General features: G+C 39.4%; 1 protein-coding gene across 3 annotated transcripts in view; it reads left to right on the top strand.

The window, feature by feature from the left end:
• Nucleotides 1-16,793, top strand: part of RALGAPA2 (Ral GTPase activating protein catalytic subunit alpha 2) — a 324,646-nt gene that overhangs the window by 221,316 nt on the left and 86,537 nt on the right. The gene's annotated exons all lie outside the window — the stretch shown is intronic.

Genomic DNA, 16,793 nt, shown 5'->3' with positions numbered 1-16,793 from the left:
CCGCCAGGGACATGCTGCGGGCTCCCTGGGACACAGACGCCTCGTTAGATTACAGCTAGTCAGCAGAGATTAATTCTCAGCCATTTGGTGCAATAATTTACCCATTCCCCAGTCTTTTAACTAGTGCTCCTCACTGTGGAAGTAAAGGCTTTGTACTCAAAAGGTTTATTTAACCTTGCCTACTTTTACGGGTCTCCACCAAAATTGTTATTTTTGTTTAAAAATTGTATTGATGCAGCCACTTGAAATTGAGGAATATGTTTTTGGAGGAGGACAGGATTATGCACAAGTTTCAAAAATTGTAGGTAGAGTCAAAGGCATTTCTTTTAGCACCTGTATATTTCAGCTGAATATAGTATGACTCTGGTCTAAGTCCATTTATTTTACTGGTCTCTGGGCAGCCATACTTCTCTAAGAATAATTTTAATCCTTTTTTAGGAGGGGGGAAAAAAAAACCTCATCAGTACACAAAAGTCCTGCTCATTGGGTAGAGTCATGCATATTCAAATTGTACTTTCATTCACTCAGCCTCATTAATAGCGTATGTAATAATGTAGGGCTATTTGTAATACAAGCTCACAGGCAGCATTGCTTCCAAGTCCTTTGAAATTTAACATATTTCGCTTTTTCATTCCATACACCTCCCTTAAATATACAAATTATGTGCCTGGCAGAATCCGCCTCCTCTTAATAATACACAGCACTTGCGAAATGGTATGTTGAAGAAATGTGGGTGTGCTTGTGTGAGCACAGAAAACCCTTGCATCTGAGAGGCCACTCACTTCTTGAGCTTTTTATTGAACTTAAATAAATAAATAAATAAATAAATAAATAAATAAATATCAGTGTGTTTAGCCACATGATTTCATTGCTAAATTACTTTCAAAGTAAGTTCACCTCTATAAACATTGACACAGTAGTCTTTGGTCACAGAAAAGAAATGTGCTGCTATCAGATTGGGCTTTTTTTTTTACTTCTACTTTTATTACTAAGTCAGGGAAGATTTGCATATAGAGCAGAACATGAGTGCCTAAAAGTGTTTGTTCTGTAAAAAAGGGGTTCATAAAGCTTCCATATTGCAGTGAGGACCCGTGTTGCTTTTCTTTTTCAGTAACTGAAAATAATTTTGATGCTCGAAACATTTTTGCCTTTATGAATTTGTGAAGGTAGGTTTCAGTGTTTCTGTCATGTTTACCTCCAGGCACATTAGTGACTGGCTAGCGACTGGCCAGAGGGCGGATGTGGTGAAGCAGCCTTGACCGGGAGCAGTTAAGACAAGAGGCAGCTTTGGTGAAGCCAAGGGTCCTCTTCATCACCTCAGCCAGAATGTCGGTTTTATAAATGAAAAGACGTGTTAATGTCCTCCAACCTCTACTTTCTTGGCCCTGGTAGATTTGGACGTGGGAGAAAAATGGATGATTCAGTCACTTCTGAGCAGTATAGGCAGGAAAGAATGCTAGGAGACCGGGTAGGGGGCCAGAGTTCCAGTTCCTGTGCTGCCACAAGTGGGTGGGGTGTTTTGGGCAGGTCTCTTAATTTCTTTGGACTTTTATTTCCTCAGCTGTGACACTCACTGGGGACAGAGGTCTCTCTGCAGTCCTTTTTAGGGATTTTAAGTGCCCCTTTAAGATGATGGGCCCTGTTGGATCATCCTGTTCCCAGATGCCTGTCCTTTCCCCAAGCTGCCCCAATTCACCACGTTGCTGTCAAGGTGGTATTTGGCTTCCTTGCAGGCTCAGCAGCTACTGGGAGTGTGTGACTGTATGCACATGTGCATGCGTGTGCACATCCCTCTTTAGGAAGGCAGCTAGCCCAGGACCTTCACCTGGAGCCAGTGCCTAGAAATGCTGGTTAAGGTTGATCCACCAGAAATCATAAGGGCATTTGCAGATGCAAGGTCAAGAATGGCCAGTATTTGCACCTGTGTTTGAAAGGAAATCTTTTACTAGTGTGGCTTCATTATGTATGGACTATGTTTCACTGCAACATGGTTATGGAAATTTCTTTTTATTTCATATGTGTAATTTTCTTAAATATTTGTCTCAACCCCAACCAAATAACCTTTTTGAGATTAAGTCATATCCTTTAAAACACTCTGGGAAATTCTCAGGGAAAATAACTTGTTAACTTCCTAATATGTGAAGAAGCATTTATTTTGAAAGAAAACTGAGGGGCACCTGGGTAGCCCAGTCAGTTAAGCATCTGACTCTTGGTTTCAGCTCAGGTCATAATCTTGCAGCTTCATGGGTTCGAGCCCCGCATTCGGCCCAGTGTTGGCACTGTGGAGCCTGCTTAGGATTCTCTCTTTTCCCGTCTCTCTCTGCCTCTCCCCCACTTATGCTGTCTCTGTCTCCCTCTAAATAAATAAATAAATAAATAAATAAGTAAATAAATAAATAAATAAGTAAATAAATAAATAAATAACTGAAAACACTGAATAACCAGAATTTACTGAAATACATTATTTTTTTTAAGATTTTATTTTTTTACGTAATCTCTACACCCTACATGGGGCTTGAACTTACAACCCCGAGATCAAACATCACATGTTCTACTGACTGAGCCAGCCAGGCACCCCTAAGATACGCTATTAAATGGGTTACTGCAATAGATTCTGTTTTGGTAATTTATTGTTAATTGTTATTGGGGCTTTCTTAGTAAAGGAATGACATTGGGAACTTGGGGAAAGGCAGCTGTCATTTGCAGATGTTATATCAAAAACAAATTTCTTCTCTACTTCATTGCCACTCCTAATTAGAGGAATTCCCTGGATACAAGGGATTTATATTATTTCTTTTGTCCGGTTTTTGAAAGACTATCTGAGTCACCCACAAGCAGTTGCCAAAGAATAATAAAGAACATTTATTTATAAGATAAGCCTCAATACAGATGGAAAAAAATCTATAGCCTATTATTAACTCTGAGCTCCTGTTTTATCCTTTACAACAATTTGGCTATTGAGAATTCTTTCTGCATTGATTTCTCTCAAAAGTTGGCATTGTTTTCCCTTTTTTTTTTCAGTTGTCCTTTGATATATACGTCTCTCTCTCTCCTTTGCCTTATCCTTATCCTCCCTCCCTTGGCAGCCAGAGCCAGCTTACGTGAACATACACCGAGTGGCAAATGGTAGAGCCCGTTTTGTGTCAGAAACCAAGACCTCTGAGCTGCCTCTGTAGGAAGGGCCTTCTGGACAAGAGACCAGACGTGTTCTCCCCATCCTTTGGTCAGGGTGTCACAAGCACACAGAACTCCTCTGTGAGAAGGAAACAAGGCCACTGCCCCTGGAATCCAATAACTTATCCTGAAAGGCTTATTTTCTGTGCTGTCCTTGAAATTCATTAGCTTGTTGTTTGTTGTTGTAGGGGGTTTTGTTGTCTGGGTTTCTTCATACGTACTTCCATTACAACTGCGTGTCACTGATTATGGACTGCTTTTAGCATAAATCGTAGGAAGAATTGCACTTATTGGGGCGCCTGGGTGGCTCAGTTGGTTAAGCGTCCAACTTCGGCTCAGGTCATGATCTCACAGTTCGTGAGTTCGAGCCCCGCGTCGGGCTCTGTGCTGACAGCTCAGAGCCTGGAGCCTGCTTCAGATTCTGTGTCTCCCTCTCTCTCTGTCCCTCCCCTGCTTATGCTCTGTCTCTCTCTGTCTCAAAAATAAGTAAACATTAAAAAAAAATTAAAAAAAAAAAGAATTGCACTTATTATCTAAGGAATATATTTAAAATTCTTTTAAGTGTGGTGTTACTAAAAATAGGAAGGGTTATTCTTTCTTATTTTTTTATTTGTTATAATTGTCACCTGGACTGGGCAACGCTGAATAATTTTAGACTGCAAATAGCTCCTTGATTTTCCTCTTTGGAATAAAGATGCCCACTTCCCCTAACCCTGCAAGTACTGAGGAGAGACACTCATTTGTTATAATTAGTAAAACTAATAGTTTCATCCTTCTTTGTTCCTGTCTGAGTCTCCTCAGGTGTGACTCTTCCTCTGTTTTCTAGGTGCTGATCTCAAAATAGGTTTAGCCAATCTTTGCAGTTTTTACATCTCTGTGTTTTAACTGTGGAGCCTTTTCTCAGACCCACTAAATGGAAGAAGAGGTGTAGCAGCAGAAGCCTGCTCAAGACCTAAGACCACACCATAGCCCTTTCATCCTGGCCTTTCAGGCATCTCCATGAAGCAAATGATAGCCAGTCACAATGTGACCTTGTTCTAGAAATGTACAGGGAGGACAACAGACTTGGTTAATGGCCAGTGGTCAGAGCCTCAGGATCTGGACGCCTTCTGTCAATCATTCAGGCAGCATATCTATTAAGGCTGCTTCATGCCAGATGCTGTGTCAAGGGCTGGCAATCTCATACTCCCAGAATCCCAGTTTTAGTAAGGGAGACAGCCAACAAGTAAGTAAGTAAACGGTTCAATTAGAGACTTTCAGATAGGAGCTTTGGTGTTATAAAGAAGATAAAACAGAGTGATAGGATGGACCAGAAGGCGGCTGCTTTAATTCATGTAGGGTGAATTCTAGTTTCCAATCCAGCATGTAGGGAACTTAGAAGTCATCACTCCCATTCTAACAACATGAGAAAAGCTGAACAAACTGAAAATCAACAACTCTTCTTTGATGCATCAGAGAATTGAAGTCACAAGGAAAATCACTGCTCCCAAAATTGTAGTGACAGAGAGTCACATCTTGCCATAGCAGAAGGCCAGGAACAGAAACCCCTGGGGAATCAATGACAAGATAGGAAAATGTCAGCTCTAGTTTACCAATTGCTGGAGGCTCCATGTACACAAATTTGAGAGTTAGAGTCAAGAGGGGCCTGGTCTTTGGGAGACCCCCACACTTTTGTGTGTTTTCCCTCTAGGAGTCCTACCACTTTCTCACAAAACCTACCACTTTTCTCACATGATGAGGAAAAACCCATCATGCTTCAGTAGAGGGAGGGAAAGAAGCCATTTTGAAATACACCTAGAGCATTCTGTTCTTCTGAATGAGATCTGTCCTCAAGAGGAAGTGTTTTACCAGAGCCTTACCTACTGGGGTTTTACCAGAACCAACTCAAGCTCCCTCTAGCTTTGGTGTCTCACATAAGGAGGAAGTATGTGTGTTTGGCAGGGAGTGGGAAGCACTTGTGAAGGTCCCAGCCCAGAGACACAGGCTCACTGAGAGACTGAGACATGATCATAGGTCTGTGGGACGCTTCTTCCCCACACCTTATCACTACATCAAAAGGACATTTGTACACTAACAACTGGAAGAACTGCACATCTAAGACCTTGTTTAAGAGAGACAGGGGAGACAAAAACACGGGCATACAAGGAGATTTTAGCCTTTGACACCATCATCTGCAGCTTCAGCAGACAATAAAGACAGCCTAACTCCGAGACAGACAAACATAAAGTGTCACACTAAAGGCTGATTTACTTCAGTTCCTCTTACATGGTATATTCTATTTAGCTTCCCACAAAAAAAAAAAAAAAAAAAAAAAAAAAAAAAAAAAAAAAATTACAAGGCATACTAAAAGTCAAAAACAAACAAACAAACCCAGCTTCAAGAGACAGAGCTTGCAAGCATCAGAATCAGACTCAGATTTGGCAGAGATTTTGAAATTATCAGACCAGGAATTTATTTTTTTTTTATTTTTTTTTCAATGTTTTTTATTTATTTTGGGGACAGAGAGAGACAGAGCATGAACGGGGGAGGGGCAGAGAGAGAGGGAGACACAGAATTGGAAACAGGCCCCAGGCTCCGAGCCATCAGCCCAGAGCCTGACGCGGGGCTCGAACTCACGGACCGCGAGATCGTGACCTGGCTGAAGTCGGACGCTTAACCGACTGTGCCACCCAGGCGCCCCACAGACCAGGAATTTAAAATAACTATGATTACTGTGTCAGGGCTTATAATAGAAAAAGTGGACAGCATGCAAGAAGAGATGACCAATGTAGCAGAGAGATAGAAACTCTAAGAAAGAGTTGAAATGCTAGAAGAAAAAAACACAGAAATGAAGAATGCTCATCAATCAACTGGACAGCTGAGGAAAGGAACTGTGAGCTTAAACATAAGTCAGTAGAAACCTTGAAACTGAACTACAAAAGGAAAAAGGATAAAAAAAAAAGCTGAGCAAAACATTGAAGACCTGTGGGCCAATTATAAAAGGTGTAATACACACCTAATGGGAATACCAAGAGGAAGAGAATGGTAGAGAAGAAATATTTGAATTTATAAGTAAATATACTTTATATAATATATTTTAATATACATGAGAATTTTTCAAATTAATGACAGATACCAAACCACAGATGCAGAAAACATAGGGAATAAATACCAAGTAGGGTAAATACTAAAATATCTATACCTAGGTATATCATATTTGTACTATATGTTATAAATTGAATATTTGTGCCCCTCTAGAATTCATTTTTTGAAACTCAACCCCCAAGTGTGATGGTATTTGGAGATGGGGCCTTTGGGAGGTGATTAGGTCATCAGGGTGAAGCCCTCAGGAATGAGATCAGTCTTAAAAGATACTCCAGAGCATTCCCTTACCACTTCCTCCATGTGAGGACACAAAGACAGCCATCTGTGAAGCAGGAAGCAGGCTCTCACCAGACATCAAGTCTCCTGACATCTTAATCTTGGACTTCCCAGCCTCCAGAATTGTGAGAAACTAATTTCTGTTGTTTATAAACCACCCAGTGTATGATACGTTGTTATAGCAGCCCAGACTAAGGTACTACCAAAAATCAAAAACAAAGGGAAAATCTTGAAAGAAACCAGAGTTAAAACATAATTGTAGAGGAGCAAGCCCAAATATTACAGTGGACCTCTCTTCAGAAATCATATAAGCAAGAAAAAACATTTAAATTGTTGTGAGAAAGAAACCTGCTAGCCTAGGATTCTGTGTCCTTCAAAAATGAAAGAAAAAATAAAGACTTTCTCAGACAAAACTTAGGAAACTTGTGGCCAATAGACCTGCCTTACAAAAAAAAGTTAAACTCATCAAGAAGGAAAATTATGCAGATCAGAAACAGAGATCTACTTTAAAAAGGAAGAGCGTTAGGGAAGAAATAAATGAAGCTAAATGAAATCTTTCATGTTTCTTATTCCTAATTGATCTAACAGATAACTGTTCCAAATAAAAATAGCAACTATGTATTCAGTGATTGGATAAGTAATGAATGACAGCGACAGTTATGAGGATGGAAGGGAAGAATTGGCAATGCTCTGTTGTAAAGTACTTGTACTGCCCGTGAAGCAGGATAGTGCTATGAAAGAGGACCTGAATTAGTTGTAAGTGTATATGTCAAACTCAAGAACAATCACTGAAAAAAGTTTTTTAAAAAAAGGGTATCATAGATATGCTAAGAGAAAAACTGGAATTATATAAAATGCTCAATAAAATCAGAGAAAGCAGAAAAAGAGTAGAAAACAACAAGAGGAGCAAGTGAAATACAGTAACAAATACGGTAGATATTCATCTAACTATATCAGTCATCACTTTACATATCAAGAGTCTAAATGTACCAATTAAAAGAAAAAAGACTATCAGAGTGGATTAAAACAAAAACAACAAGACCCAACTCTATGTTGTCTACAAGAAACCCACATTAAATTATAAAGACATAGATTAAAAGTAAAGGGATGGAGAAAGATATCCCACACTAACCCAGATCAGGACTAACTGTGTTAATGCCAGACAAACCCTGTCTTCAGAGCAAGAAAATTATCAGGGATGAAGAGGGACATTACAAGTGGGCAGAGAAAGTTCCTCTAGGGGGTGATGTTTAAGTTCCCCGAGAGATGACCCTGAATGGAGCAGGAGCATCAACCAAAGAGGACAGAAAGAACAAAGTCCTTACACAGGACATGAGCTTCATGAGTGAGGAAAGCTATCTACTGGCCCTGGGATGGGGAGAGGAAGGCTGGGGGAGCTGAGAGCTTCCATGGCCCCATGGTGAGGATGCTGACCTTGATGAGCTTAGAAAGGCAGGCAGTCTAGCCACATTTTTTTTTCTGTAAAACAGGGACAAAGTGTCAGCCTCATGGAATTGTTGCAGGAATTATATACTTTATACATACGTACACACACACACACACACACACACACACACACACACACACATTGAGCACTGAGCTCATAACCTGGCCCAGAAGAGGGAGTTTAATAACAGTAGCCCCAGCCATTGGGCTTATCATTAAAAATCAAATATTCCTGGGCTCTTTAACCTCTTGTTCTATGATTCATTTGTTATTCTGTCTTGATATAACCTCTTAATTATTCCAAAATAGATCAGTTAATTATGTATATTACTTTAATCTCCAGTTACTAAAAATCATAGATTCCAAAGGCATCAAAGGAGAAGTTTTAGGCCCAGTTAATGAATCAACCTACTATAAAAGACATTCATAGATATGCCATGATTGTTCCCTAAGGGGACTTTCTCCCTATTTGGAAGTTCTTTTTCTGTGTCTACCCCAGGCTCTGCAAAATAGAGTGTAAGTCTGTTTTTGCTTTTCTTTCAAGAAACCTGTCCAAGTCCAATGAGCCATTTTCCAGCTGGTCCCTCCTCAGAGAGCATTGCCCTTATAGAGTTACACGTTCGCAGAGGACACTGTCATGCCTTCCCCTTTCCTCATCTGTTCTAAGGGAACAACAGATGATCTTTAAGGGCTCTTCTACCTCTGCCATCAAGGATTCCAGGACCTGCTACAGTTTCTCCCTCTGGGAAGTTCACAATCCTGTAGTATGAACTTATGGACTGAAAGAGTATATTTGGACCCATAAAGTTATGCTTCAGATGTCAGCATCAGTGACAGATAGATTGGTTAAAAAATTGCATTGAAGTACAATAACTTTCCCACTGGCAAAAACAATAGCAGTTATGTTATTACCAGAAAGACTGAGTCCATAGACTGAAAACTTTATTAAAATTTTATAAAAAGTAAAATGTGTTCAATTCTAAGCACTCTCATGTGCTCTGTGGTTCCATGGGTCTTGTACAGATCAATTCTTGACAGGATAATCCCTTACTGACAGGCACTTTTGGCTTTGGAGTAACTGGAGTCGAGCTTCTCCAGAGGAATATCCTTGGCCATGCCATGCTATGACATGGAAAGCCAGCACTGGTCAGGTTAGCCCCATGGCTATTCTTGAGTCTTTTCATTTCTCTCTGAGTGGTACTGATGCTCCACACATTCCCCTAGATACCTGTTGTAGGTCTTCCCAGTCCTCAAGTGCACTTTCCAGCCTCCTCTCCTGCCTTTCTCCCTTTAGCGGCCCTGCCTCTGACTTCCCACTGGGATACAGAAAGTCCCTCCACCTCTGTGTGCAGCCGTTTGCCTCATCCAGCCACAGTCTTTGTCTTTACTTCCCTATAATGCATCTAACACCAACTAATGCTCGGCAAGATTAGCACCTCCCAGAATACATTGTGGGGACACCACCTTAGCAAAGGGAGCCAGTGCCCTCTCACCCTTTTGGCTCTGCTTTCTACCATTTGTCTGAGTGTCCCTCTCCTTTCACACATCTCTGTCAATACCCACAGTCATGACCACCTTCCACACTATGGCTTCTGTGGCGTCTCTCAGCTAGAAGAGGACTTTCTGCTGTTCCAGAACATTGTATCTGTACCCATCCTAAAGCTTTTTTTTTTTTCCTTTTCCTTTATTGGCCTTCTTGAATGTATAATTTTATCTCCCCTATGAACTGTTTATGCTTAAGAGTTCTGACTTATTTACCTCTGTATTCCACTACAGCCTTACTGGGGCTTTGATCAAAGCAGGCAAATACATAACTAGTAAACAGGAAATCTGAAATCTCTTCCCTTTTGACCCAGAAAGATTCTATGTATTCTTCAAATTTTTCAGGCAAGAGTTTGGAGTCCTATAATCCATTTTCCCCCAAAACTATCTTCTATTATTTAGAAAATGTATTTGTATAATATAAAGATTAAAATATATGGAAATAAACAGTCTCTTTCTCAGAAACATAGCTTATACTTCTCTTAAAGTTTTTACCCTTATCTCAATATTATACGGTTTTCCTACCTTGTCTGTCATTAAGATAGTACTATTTGCAAGCCACTTCAGGGATTAATATAGCATTTGAATGTGTCAGCCACTCTGTGAGGGGAGTAGGACATACCATGCCTCTCCTGGGCTCTGAATATGTCCATATATGTAAGTGTAGTAAGTTACCAAGGAGACTTGGTTTCTTGGCAGCCAAACCAAGTCCAGAATTTGACTCCTGGTTGTCTCGACGTCTTTGAGCCCAGAAAGGTGTTCGTTTTCACACCTGTATGTGGATGCTCATTAATGAAAGGCTGTTCACATTTTTGTGGTTCTGTGTACACATCCTGTGTACACTTTACAGGCATATGTGTGGAGTCCAGCAGAAACTCAAAGCTGACCCTGTGCATTGTCACCCTCCTCTTGCCTAATAAAAGCAGTGCCAAAAAGCTGGGTGCAAAAATCATGGCCGTATTTTTGTTATGAACACAAGCCCCCAGTTTTCAAAACGGGTTGTATAACTGACCAAACTGGGCAAGTCAAGCCACCCATACTCTGCACGTATAGCTCCCAGTGTGGCCTGGATCTCAGTAGATCTGCACGTGGCAGTGTTGCAGTTCTGGAAGCTAGAGTTATCCACGAGGAACTTGAAGAGAGCTCGGTTGTTCACTGCCTTGTTTTGGAACATCAAGATGTCTGGACTGAGTCTCTGAGATATTAATTCCCACAAATCAACTGGAGATTCCAGCTCATTTTCTGTGTCCCAAAGATTCTTCTTTGCCCTGGCTGCAGCAGCTGGATACCTCCTCGTGCTGGCACGCTAAGCAGTATTTCAGGATGAACTTCAGTGACATCACTTCTCCACAAAAAAAGCTTTCTCCACTTTCATGATATCTGGCTGAGAGAACCTGGGTGGTTCTGGGCCTGGACGCAGGCCTGTTAAGGAGAAAACCACATGGGCTACACTTTCTAGGTTTGTGCTGCCTCTCCCAGATGTGATCGGGACTCCACAGGCATCTCCTAACTTGCAACTGGTGAGGAAATCTTACTAATCTCAGGCTCTGGTCATCATGCTGGGAGAGGGCAGTTGTGAGTCAGAAACTTTAGTTTGTTGTGAACATACATGCGTGATGGATGAAATGCCAGGTTATGGTTCTGATTATTAATTGTATTAGCCTTTTTCCAAAGAGCCAGCTTTTGATCCTGGTTATTCTCTCTGTTGTGTGTTTATTTCTATTTCATTTAAGCCTACTTCTGTCTTTATTATTTCTTCCCTTCCAGTTTCTTTTGAATTATTCTTTTGGATTTAAATATTTCTTGAGGTGGGTGCCTATCTCATTAAGTTTCAGTTTTTATTCCTCGCTCATATGAGCATTTAATCCCACATATTCCCTGTCGTTACTGCTTCAACATCTAATATCTACTATTTTCATGATTATTTAACTTGACATACTTTTAAGTTAGTATTTTTGTTGACCCCTGAGTTATTTAGAAATATGTTTCAGGGCGCCTGGGTAGCTCAGTCGGTTAAGCGTCCGACTTCAGCTCAGGTCACGATCTCGCAGTTCATGGGTTCGAGCCTCACGTCGGTCTCTGTGCTGACAGCTCAGAGCCTAGAACCTGCTTCAGATTCTGTGTCTCCCTCTCTCTCTGCCCCTCCCCCACTTGTGCTCTGTGTCTCTCAAAAATGAATAAATGTAAAAAAAAATTTTTTTTTAAAAAGTATGTTTCTTAATTTCTAAACATAGATGTTTGTGCTGGGTATTCTTGTGTTGCAATTTTTTTTAACTTAATGTGTCTTTGGGCACAGAATATAGATTGTATGATTTCAGCCCCTTGAAATTGAGACTTGCTTTACGACCTAGAACAGGGCTCAGCAAAGTTTTCCTATAAAGGATCAGGTGGTAAATCTTTTAGGCTTTGTGGCCCACAGAGTATCTGTGACAGCTATTCAACTCTGCCATTGCAGTGTGAAAACAAGTATAGGCAATATGTAAGTGAAGGACTGTGGTTCTGTTCCAGTACAATTTTATTCTTGGCTGATTTTGAATTTCATATAATTATTACATGTCACAAAATATCTTTTTCAACCGTTGAAAAAAGGAAAAACCATTTTTAGCTTGTAGGCCTTACAGAAAAGGCACCAGGCTTGGAAATAGGCACCATAGTCTGTATTTGTGGATCGTTGGCCTAGAATATGGTCAGTTTTTTAAAACTGTTCTGTGCATGCTTGAAATGGATGTGTCTTCTACAGTTGTTGGGTGAAATATTTTGTATGTATCCATGAGGGTGAGTTTGTTATTGTGTTGTTCAAACTTTCTATATACTTGCTTGTTTTTTACAAAATATTTTTAATATAGCATTAATAAAGAAAAGGGTACAAATTATAAGTACAACTTGATGTTTTCAAAGCACATTATTTAATGCTTCCCAGATGTAAACATAGGATATTGCCAGCCATCAGAAATCTCCCTACACTCCATCCCAATCACTAATCTCTCAAAAAGGTAGCCACTTTTCTATTTTGACTTCTGTCACCATTGATTGGTTATACCTGTTTTTGAACTATAGATGGAATTACATTATGTGAACCTCTTTGTGTCTTTGTTTCTTCTTTGTTTCTTTCACTCAGCATAATATTTGGGTCATTCCCATGATGTTACATGTAGTTGTGGTTTGTTCATTTCATTACTGTGGAATTTTCTATTAGTTGAATATACCACAAATTTTTCATTCATTCTCCTGTTGATGAACACTGAGGGTATGTCTGGATTGGTGAATATATGTGACTTGCCTTATCACTTTCATTATGAGCAGAATGTTTTACATTTTTATTAAGTCCAATTTATTTTTTTTCTTTTATGATTGGCACCTTTTATACCCTAAGAAACCCTTGCCTGACCCAAGATTGTGAAGATTTTCTCATATATTTTCTTCTAGAAACTTTGTAGTCTCAGCTTTACTGTTTTGATATATAATCCATCTAAATGTTTGTGTGTGATATGAGGTAGAAGTCAAGGTTAGATATGACTATCTGCTTGTTTTAGGACCTTTTTTGAAACAGACTTCCCTTTCCATATAAAATTGATGTGCTGCCTTTATTGCAAATCAGTTGGATCAATTCTTGGGCCCTGCATTATGTTCTGCTGATATATTTGTCTTTCCTAGTGCCAATGTTATTATATATTAGGATAATTTTATAGTATGCCCTGAAATTAGGTAATATAAATCTTATTGTCTTGGCTAACTTAAGTTTTTCCATTTTAATATGAATTTAGAATCAGCTTATCTATGTCTATAAAAATAGCTTGCCAAGATTTTTATTTGCTTTGTGCTGTATCTATTGCTCTCTTTCAGCAGACTTGACATCTTAACAGTGTGGAAACTTTCAATCCATGAACATTGTACATCTTTCCATCTTTTAGGTTGTCTTTGTCTTTAATTTATCAATGTTTGATAATATATATATATCTTTTATCAAATTTATTCTTTGTTATCTTATGGTTTTGATGCTGTTATTATTTTTAAAAGTCTTTTTCTGGGGCACCTGGGTGGCTTAGTCAGTTAAGCATCCGACTTCAGCTCAGGTCATGATCTCACAGTTTGTGAGTTTGAGCCCTGCGTCAGACTGTGCTAACAGCTCAGAGCCTGGAGCCTGCTTCAGATTATGTGTCTTCCTCTCTTTCTGCACCTCCCCCACTTGGGTTCTCTCTCTCTCTCTCTCTCTCTCAAAAATAAATAAACACTTTTTTCAAGTCATTTTCCAATTGTTGGTGGCTAACATTCAGAAGTATAATTGATTTGGAGGGTATATTATATACTGTGACCTTTCAAAATCCAGTTGTTCTAGTTAAATTCCTTTGGATTTCTTATGTTCATAATCATGTTATCTAAATAAATAACGTTACTTCTTTCTAATCTTTAGGTTCCTTTTTTTTCTTCCTTTCTTTCTCTTATTTTCTTTATTGTAATAACTAGGACTTTCAAAAATGTTGAATAGAATATGTGACAGACATCCTTGCCTTTTCAGATCTTAGGTGGGAAACATTTAATATTTCACCATCATTTATGTTACAGGTTTTTTTTTCCTTTAAGATTTCATCAAATTGAGAAAGTTCTCTTCTATTCCCAGTTTTTTGGGAATTTTTTTTAATCATGAATGAGAGTTGATTCTATGTATGTTTTTTCTGTATGTATCAAGAAGGTCATACAGTTTTTCTTCCTTATTTTATTAATGTAGTAAATTGTATTAATGGATTTATCATTGTTTAACCAATCTTGGCTTTTTATGGAAAATACTACTTGGTCAAGATACAGTGTCTTTTATATATATTGCTGTATTTAATTTGCTGAGAATTTGTAAATTATTTTTACATCTTTGTTGAGGGATGTTAGTTCACAGTTTTCTTATGTCAGCTTCACATGTCCTCTCCTTTGAGCAAAGAGTCTTCCATTTTCCCCAGCCCCTCTCCCAGTGCCAACCACAGAAAAGGTATTCCACAAGTAAATAGTCTTCGACACAAGTTAAAAGACCTATTCTGGAGACCTGTATTTGTTAAATAATTTAAATTATTTAAAATAACAGTTTCACCCATTCAGCCAGTATTTGCATCCCAACCATGTGCCAGGCACAGTGCTACTCATTGGAGGTTTCTCTCCACCATCTCCAGCAACTGCTTCTCAATCTTCTTTGATAATTCTTCCTCAAGTCTTCAACCTCTAAACATTGGAGGGCCACAGGATTAGTCCTTGAACCTTTTTTCTTACTCATCTGATCATCCAATCTCATGGCTGTAAATACCATCTATAAATAAATAACTCTTAAAAATCTCCAATCTGGGCTTCTCCCTTGACTTCCAGCCTGATATATCTGCTGCCATCTCCATATATCACCTCTGGATATCTAATAGTCATCTCAAACTTAGCATGTTTAAAGTTGAAACAGTGACCCTCCCTTTTGGTCCTCTCCATTTCAGGAAAAGGTGGCTCCAACTTTCCTATTGCCAGGCATAAACCATGGCATCATTTTTAATGCCTCTTTTTCTCTCCCACTTCATTAGTAATCCTCAGCAAATCCTATCTCCCTTCAAACTATTTCTGGAAACCAACCACTTCTCCCCACTTCTGCCACCATTCTGTTCTAAGCCATCATCATCTCTTGCCTAGATTCTTCACTAGTTCCCTAGCTGGTCTCCATAATGCCTACTACTTGCAATTTTCCCAACACAAAAGCCAGAACATACCATTAAAATGTAGGTTAGGGGTGCCTGGGTGGCTCAGTTCGTTGGGCATCCAACTTTTGATTTCAGCTCAGGTCATTATCTCACCATTCATGGAGATTGAGCCCCACATCGGACTCTGTACTGGCAGCACATGGCCTGTTTGGGATTTTCTCTCTCTCTCTCTCTCTCCCTCTCTCTGTCTCTCTTTCTCTCTCTCAAAATAGATTAATAAACATTTTAAATACATAAATAAAATGAAGATAAGATCAGATATCCCACTTCCCTAAACCCTCCAGAAGGCTTTAATCTTGTGCACAGCAGAAATCCAGAATCTCTAAAATTTCCTATAAGACCCCTCTTATTACCTATCCAGCTTTATCTCCTTCTGTTCTTTTTCTTGCTCACTGAGCTACATCCTCTGTGGCTTGCTTGCTTTTTCTTAACCATAGTAATTCCACTCTCACCACAGGGCCATGTATTTGCTTGTTCCTCAGCCTGGAGTGCTCTCCCATCAAGCTTTTACTGAAATGTCATCTTCTCCTTGAAGCCATCCCTAGTCATGTGCTTTTAAATTGGAGGACTTCCCCCCTCAAAAAGAATCCTATTGCTCTTCCTGCTTTATTTTTCACTTTAGCTCTTTTACTACCTGATACATATTTTATGTATATATTTTATATTTATATTTTCTGTTTTATGTACTCTTTATCCTCTCAAACCTCCAATAAATTCTAAGCTCAACGAAATGAAGAATTTTATTATTCACTGCTGTGTTCCCAGGGAATAGAACAGTGTCTGTCACGTAATAAATATTTTTAATAAATGATTAACAAGCGAGAGTGAATAAATACATGACTTACAAAGCAGACCCAGTCTTTGACCTCATGGAGCTGACAATCTCCATATTGGTAAATGGAGTTGATGAATTTCTAATGGAAAAAAAAAAAAAAAGAGAGAGAGAGAGAGGAAGAGAAGAAAGAAATCCAGAAAACACAGGCACCAGAACCTTGTGGGTTGCTCACATTGTAAAAGTGGGTCCAGTGAAAGAAAGCCAAGCCTCTAATAAGGAAGTAGAAAGAAATGAGGATAACACAATTATCTTAGAAGCAGAGGAAAGAAGGTTTAAGAATGAGGACTATAAGTAGGACTTTGTAGCTGTTACCAGCGATAGTCACTATCTCCTTTAAGAGTCAATAGGCATCAGGATCCATGCAGAAACACTGCCAGTTCCACACTGGTTTCAGAAGGATGCAAGGCTAGAGGTGTGCGATGAGGTGCAGCAGTGTACTGTGCATAATCCACGTGATGTAGACATTTAGAAAGAGTAATGCTATTTCTCTAAATGGCAACACAAGGGGGAAAAAACTTAGTCATAATTTGTCATGAGAAGTTTTGCTGAAGAGTTCATAGTGGAGGAGTATTGTGGAGCAGACCTGTGTTGCTTGATCCAAAGCCCTCAACGTGTATCCTGCTAAGATCAGCATCTCTTTGTGGTTGACAGTCTGTGTGGTCATGACAGGTCCAAGACATCCACCAGCTATTCTCAGGTCTTTGGTTTGGCTTTTA

Source organism: Lynx canadensis, chromosome A3 (genome assembly GCF_007474595.2).
Source record: "Lynx canadensis isolate LIC74 chromosome A3, mLynCan4.pri.v2, whole genome shotgun sequence".
Taxonomy (NCBI): domain Eukaryota; kingdom Metazoa; phylum Chordata; class Mammalia; order Carnivora; family Felidae; genus Lynx; species Lynx canadensis.
The sequence above is the reverse complement of the archived record's forward strand: the minus strand, read 5'-3'. Positions and strand labels throughout refer to the sequence as shown.